This window comes from Girardinichthys multiradiatus, chromosome 15 (genome assembly GCF_021462225.1).
Source record: "Girardinichthys multiradiatus isolate DD_20200921_A chromosome 15, DD_fGirMul_XY1, whole genome shotgun sequence".
NCBI lineage: Eukaryota > Metazoa > Chordata > Actinopteri > Cyprinodontiformes > Goodeidae > Girardinichthys > Girardinichthys multiradiatus.
This window is the reverse complement of record NC_061808.1, coordinates 3937924-3945459: the sequence shown is the minus strand read 5'-3', so window position 1 is coordinate 3945459 and position 7536 is coordinate 3937924. Positions and strand designations below refer to the sequence as shown.

The 7536-nt window shown below is 42.8% G+C and overlaps 1 long non-coding RNA gene across 1 annotated transcript; it reads right to left on the bottom strand.

Annotated features, from left to right (window-relative positions):
- Positions 1 to 3870: 3870 nt before the first annotated feature.
- Positions 3871 to 5038, bottom strand: LOC124882342. The gene is made up of 3 exons (XR_007041875.1): positions 4880 to 5038; positions 4734 to 4804; positions 3871 to 4176 (listed from the first exon to the last, which is right to left on the bottom strand). It is a non-coding gene; the product is annotated as an uncharacterized LOC124882342 (long non-coding RNA).
- Positions 5039 to 7536: the final 2498 nt, after the last annotated feature.

Sequence of the window (7536 nt, the reverse complement as noted above, 5' to 3'; positions counted from 1 at the left end):
AGCTCCCAGATTGTGATATTTTCTATGAGCACCACATCACTGACTTCTTTTCTATTATGACCTAAAGTATTTCCACAAGACCAATATACCTCTAGCCTTCTTGAGTCCACAGACAGTCTCCTCATCTCCTGCAGCAGAGGTTCCTTCACCCTGCCACATCAACCAAACTCATTAACCCAGTGTTGACAAGTGACTATAGCCTATATGCATTTAATGAATAATACTCACTGGATCACTGTCATCCTTTGTTAGCTCCACGAGAGCAGTGGGGTTTTAGACCGAATCTTCCAGGTGGGGCCAGTGTTTTTTCATGGGAGCACAGACCAAAAGAATTAAAACAAAAAAAAAGACATGGCAATATTTCATCGTTTCACATATTAAAAGTAAGCCACAGAGAGACTTGTGGCTCTGGAGGTGCAGGTTGCGGACCCCTGATCTAGAAGATGAAAACTGTGATCCTATCTCAATATGGCTGAAGGTAAAAATACAACACTTTATTTTTCTTTATTTATTGTTTAAAGTTAAAAAATAAAATTGGTCCAAGGCACCAATTAGTTATGGTGTTTGTGCCAGCACATATCATCATAACAAATTGATTTAGTATTATGTCTTCAGCACAGGGGGCATAACAGAGGCCAGGACCAGTTCTACGGGGTCCCCGTCTAGAATCGCCCAGGCACGAGTCGTTGTGTAGCCTGATACTGCAAGACAATCTCAGTCCATATCATACTTAATGAAGTTTTGATTATGCTGCATATGCAGTAGTGGATTTTTTACCATGTGTGAAGGGGAGTTTGTATGGGTGGGACAGAGTCAGTGGCTGTCCCCCCTGGATCCCTTCTAAGACAGGCCTCCCCTTGTTCATTGCAAGGGCCGGCTCTTCTGCTGGGGTGAATTCAGGAGATGGTGGCCCACCCCCTGTGCCAAACACGTGACCCTTTTTTTGACGGCTAAAAGTAATAAGGGAATGCAATGTGTGAGCAGGCACCTTCTAAGTCATTAATCCATTATAGTCCACATTTTCTCCAAAACTTTACCAGTCTGCAAAATGTTCTACTTCACTTTGATCTGCTGTTATGTCCTCTTTAGTCCAGTCACGTTTATTCTGTATAAATATTGAAGAGATGTGCAACAGAAAAGAATAACATAAATTAATCAGCTTCACGCGTTAAAAATGAACAGTGGAAGTTTAAAGTTGACTATTTGAGCAAATGATAAGTAACTCTTTGAATGGTATGATTATGATGTTTTCAGTTAAGAGATGTGGTTAAGAAATGCATACAGGTCCTTCTCAAAATATTAGCATATTGTGATAAAGTTAATTATTTTCCATAATGTAATGATGAAAATTTAACATTCATATATTTTAGATTCATTGCACACTAACTGAAATATTTCAGGTCTTTTATTGTCTTAATACGGATGATTTTGGCATACAGCTCATGAAAACCCAAAATTCCTATCTCACAAAATTAGCATATTTCATCCGACCAATAAAAGAAAAGTGTTTTTAATACAAAAAACGTCAACCTTCAAATAATCATGTACAGTTATGCACTCAATACTTGGTCGGGAATCCTTTTGCAGAAATGACTGCTTCAATGCGGCGTGGCATGGAGGCAATCAGCCTGTGGCACTGCTGAGGTCTTATGGAGGCCCAGGATGCTTCGATAGCGGCCTTTAGCTCATCCAGAGTGTTGGGTCTTGAGTCTCTCAACGTTCTCTTCACAATATCCCACAGATTCTCTATGGGGTTCAGGTCAGGAGAGTTGGCAGGCCAATTGAGCACAGTGATACCATGGTCAGTAAACCATTTACCAGTGGTTTTGGCACTGTGAGCAGGTGCCAGGTCGTGCTGAAAAATGAAATCTTCATCTCCATAAAGCTTTTCAGCAGATGGAAGCATGAAGTGCTCCAAAATCTCCTGATAGCTAGCTGCATTGACCCTGCCCTTGATAAAACACAGTGGACCAACACCAGCAGCTGACACGGCACCCCAGACCATCACTGACTGTGGGTACTTGACACTGGACTTCTGGCATTTTGGCATTTCCTTCTCCCCAGTCTTCCTCCAGACTCTGGCACCTTGATTTCCGAATGACATGCAGAATTTGCTTTCATCCGAAAAAAGTACTTTGGACCACTGAGCAACAGTCCAGTGCTGCTTCTCTGTAGCCCAGGTCAGGCGTTTCTGCCGCTGTTTCTGGTTCAAAAGTGGCTTGACCTGGGGAATGCGGCACCTGTAGCCCATTTCCTGCACACGCCTGTGCACGGTGGCTCTGAATGTTTCTACTCCAGACTCAGTCCACTGCTTCCGCAGGTCCCCCAAGGTCTGGAATCGGCCCTTCTCCACAATCTTCCTCAGGGTCCGGTCACCTCTTCTCGTTGTGCAGCGTTTTCTGCCACACTTTTTCCTTCCCACAGACTTCCCACTGAGGTGCCTTGATACAGCACTCTGGGAACAGCCTATTCGTTCAGAAATGTCTTTCTGTGTCTTACCCTCTTGCTTGAGGGTGTCAATAGTGGCCTTCTGGACAGCAGTCAGGTCGGCAGTCTTACCCATGATTGGGGTTTTGAGTGATGAACCAGGCTGGGAGTTTTAAAGGCCTCAGGAATCTTTTGCAGGTGTTTAGAGTTAACTCGTTGATTCAGATGATTAGGTTCATAGCTCGTTTAGAGACCCTTTTAATGATATGCTAATTTTGTGAGATAGGAATTTTGGGTTTTCAGGAGCTGTATGCCAAAATCATCCGTATTAAGACAATAAAAGACCTGAAATATTTCAGTTAGTGTGCAATGAATCTAAAATATATGAATGTTAAATTTTCATCATGACATTATGGAAAATAATGAACTTTATCACAATATGCTAATATTTTGAGAAGGACCTGTATTTTAGGCTACTGACACATTCAGTCAATCCGTTATTGTTTGCCAAGCCATTTCTTGCTCCTTTATAATAGCGGCAGTGTTTCCTTTCTTTAGTATAATTGGTTTTAGTTCTTCATAAGCCTCGATAAAAATATGTTGCTTACTGGGAGTGAAGTATGGTGCTCTTGCTTTATCCATTGCGGCATCAATGAATCTGTGATCAATCTCATGGCCTTTTGAAGAAAGCTGCAGAAGTGCATTTAGCTGGATTACACCTGGCTTGACATAGCCGCACCTGTTGAGCCTGGCTTGGCTTTTGTGAAACAGATAAAGCCAGGATGCACTGATCACGCTAGGTCAAGCCTGGCTTTATCTCTTATCCTGCATTTCCTAATTGTGCGTTTGTGAAACAGCCCTCTGGAGGATCGAGAGGCAAACAACAAAAACTAGAGAGTATAAATACAGAGGCAGGGAGGAGAAATGACCAACGAACAACAGGAGCTAATCAGATGAGCAACTGAAGGAGGGAGGCTACTTGACACTGACGGGTGGGAACCCAGAGAAATCCAGAGAAGAAACAGAAATATCAAAACACAAGAAAACTAACCTATAAATAAACTGAAATAAGAGTAAGTAGAGAACATAAACACACAAGGAACTCTAACATCTAACATAGGAGAATGAAACCTAACTTTGAAAAACCCACACAGCTCCTTATTGCATAGACATGCATAGATTGAGTCTGGACCAAGTGTGAGTCTTTTAGGCAACAGTCAGGTGAAAAATATATTCCTTATACAGTCTTCCAGATTACCTGTGTAACCAGCACTAGAAGGGTTAATTTAAATAAACCTGATAATGGTAGATGGCAGGTAAATCAATTTACTTTGATGACTAATACCAACACTACACAAGCATAGAGAAAACTGGGCCTGATCAGAAGATTTCTAAATTCACAGGAGCCTAGGTGTGAGTAACAACAGAGGAGAACACACAATGTCTATGAAAAAGAGTAGGGTTTAATATAGTGAACATTTGTGGATCCACATTTACAAATAAACAAAAATTGCGCGCTTTAAAAAACAAAAAAAAACCAACAAAATAAAATAACATAAATAACCCAGTCTTTTTGATACGTCTGTCAAATATTCATTCAATGTCTCACAGCCAGTGACCAGTGGGGTCACAATCTACCAGTTCACTCGGTCCTCTGGGCTGGGGCTCGCCATCCAAGTTCAGGAGAGGATGATCTGGTGGTTTCGAGGCACCACAGGCCAAAAGTGCACTATAACCAAAAAACCTGACCTGGAACAAGGCCAAAGTAAAACATCTTAAAATACAGGATGCTAATATCAATAAAGCTTAAGCTACATTTCAAATAGATCTTTCATCATTTCTCAAGTTTTTTTCATGTTGTACAACAATATTCAAGTTATCAGAGTTCAATATTACCAACATATCAGTAAACTAAAGAAATTAGCTTATATGTGGTAAAACATATATATATTTCAATCTAAAAGTGCCAATGAGGTACATCTATAACACTATATTTAACATCAGAATGTGAATTTGAAGCTCATATTAGCTCTGACTTACTCAGAACAGAAAGTTCCCAAGCAATTTCAACAGAAAAGCACATTACAGCACCATGAACCATAAATTAGCACCATTGAAATATTAGAACATGTGCTAATAGAACAAAAAGTGTAACTGCATAGAAAAAATACAACATACACAATAATAATAATACAAAAACTTACAATACAATTTAATTTTTTATTAAATTTGATCAGTTACTAGGTATTTTAGCCAATTTTCAGCAATTTTACCGAGCCAACTGCCGAGCGTGTGCGATCACTCACCGATGCTTCGATGCTACACGACTCTACACGGGGATTTTTCCGGGCTTTCAACCGTTCACAAGGGAAGCTTTCTGAGATTTAATAAAACGGATTTAGTATTTTGAATTATATATTTTGCGAAACTATTTTAACATTGTTTTTCTTACCTATTTCCAAGATTCTTCATCGAATTTGACAAGATTTCCAGGCTATTAGCGGAAACAACCATCAGCTCTGAGCTCTCAAGCGTGTCTAACGCAATCTGAGCAAAATCTCAGCACAGCCGTTAAAGGGGCGGGACAATCAACCTTATTGGCTGATGTGAAATCAGACTGTGCCAGCTATTGGTTGTTTAATCCGTCACTAAAAGAATCAGAATCAGAATCAGAAAAGCTTTATTGCCAAGTACGTTTTTGGACATACAAGGAATTTGTTTTGGCATAGTCGGTGCAATACAGTACAAATTAAACAGTACAAACATATCTACAATATAATATAAATATAAGTGCACAGTTTTAAGTGAGTGAGAGTAAATATAGAGCAGTATAAGATGCAAGAGCAATACAACAGTGCAGATGATCAGTGTGCAAGTAAAGCAGTGCAAGTAAGCAGGAGTCCAAGCTGAGCGTTAATGTAACGCATAGAGTTACAGGTTACAGGTGTCCTGTCAGCAAAAAAAGGGGGGTGTGGGTGAAAGGGAGAGTGTCAGTGTGGTTTCCGGGCTTTGTTAACCAGGCTGGTGGCAGATGGGAAAAAACTGTTCTTGTGGCGTGAGGTTTTGGTCCGGATGGACCGCAGCCTCCTGCCAGAGGGGAGAGTCTCAAAGAGTCTGTGACCGGGGTGGGAGGGATCAGCCAGAATCTTCCCTGCCCGCTTCAGGGTCCTGGAGGTGTACAGTTCCTGGAGCGACAGTAGACTGCAGCCAATCACCTTCTCAGCAGACCGAATGACACGCTGCAGCCTGCCCTTATCCTTGGCTGTAGCAGCGGCGTACCAGATGGTGATGGAGGAGGTGAGGATGGACTCAATGATGGCTGTGTAGAAGTGCACCATCATAGTCTTTGGCAGGTTGAATTTCTTCAGCTGCCGCAGGAAGAACATCCTCTGCTGGGCTTTCTTGATGAGGGAGCTGATGTTTGGCTCCCACTTGAGATCCTGGGAGATGATGGTTCCCAGGAAGCGGAAAGATTCCACAGTGTCAATTGTGGAGTCACAGAGGGTGATGGGGGCAGGTGGGGCTGGGTTCTGCCTGAAGTTCACAACCATCTCCACTGTCTTTAGAGCGTTGAGCTCAAGGCTGTTCTGGCTGCACCAGTCCAACAGATGGTCCACCTCCCATCTGTATGCGGACTCGTCACCATCAGAGATGAGTCCGATCAGGGTGGTGTCGTCCGCAAACTTCAGAAGCTTGACAGACTGGTGACTGGAGGTGCAGCTGTTGGTGTACAGGGAGAAGAGCAGAGGAGAGAGAACACAGCCTTGGGGGGAACCGGTGCTGATGGTCAGGGAGTCAGAGACGTGCTTCCCCAGCCTCACGCGCTGCTTCCTGTCAGACAGGAAGTCAGTGATCCACCTGCAGGTGGAGTCGGGCACACTCAGCTGGGAGAGCTTCTCCTGTAGCAGAACTGGGACGATGGTGTTGAAGGCAGAGCTGAAATCCACAAACAGGATCCTGGCATAGGTTCCTGTGGAGTCCAGGTGCCGGAGGATGAAGTGAAGGGCTAGGTTGACTGCATCATCTACAGACCTGTTGGCTCTGTAGGCAAACTGCAGGGGGTCCAGGAGGGGGTCGGTGATGTCTTTTAGGTGTGAGAGCACAAGGCGCTCAAAGGACTTCATCACCACAGAGGTCAGGGCGACGGGTCTGAAGTCATTAAGCCCTGTGGTCCTTGGCTTCTTGGGAACAGGGACGATGGTGGAGGACTTGAAGCAGGCTGGCACATGACATGTCTCCAGTGAGGTGTTAAAAATGTCTGTGAAGACTGGAGACAGCTGATCAGCGCAGTGCTTCAGGCTGGCTGGTGAGACAGAATCCGGACCAGCAGCTTTCCGGGGGTTCTGTCTCCTGAAGAGTTTGTTGACGTCCCTCTCCTGGATGGAAAGAGCCGTCCTCGGCGTGGGTAGGGGGCTGGTGGGGGGGAACTTCAGGGTGGGGGTTGGAGGTGCCAAGGCCCCTCTTGAGGTTGGGGAGGTGGGGGTGGTGGATTGTGGCTGCAGCTGTTGGGGGGCGTCGTGGGAGATGGTTGCAGGACTGTCCCTTTGTCTTTCACAGCAATCACTAAAGGCATATTTCACAGTTTTTAAAGATTTTTAGCATTTCTTATCTATACTTATGAACATATTTATTAACTTTTTTTTTACTTTATTACTTTTCAACTATTATTGTAGAATAAGACATGAAATCCATTTATACTTTTTAATCTTGTTGTAGAAGAAAACATTAAATCAACATCATTCATTTTTTCTTGTGTTTTTAACACTGGGTTACACCTGACATCATATTTAGCAATTAGAAGAGAGGTAGAAGATGATGAAGAGAAAGAGGAAAAAGGAGTTCATTGGTTTTTATGATATAATGCAAACCTGCAAGGATACAGTAAGTAGACATACAATACCGGTCCAAGGTTTTAGACACATTTCCTCATTTATCGGTTTTCTTTATTTTAGTGACATTTTACATTGTACGTAGATTCTAACTGAAGTGATCGAAACAGTGAATGAACACTCATGGAATTATGTAGCAAACAAAAAATTGTAAAAGAACTTAAAATACGTTTTATATTTTAGATTCCTTAAAAAAGCCGCCCTTTGCTGTGATGACTGA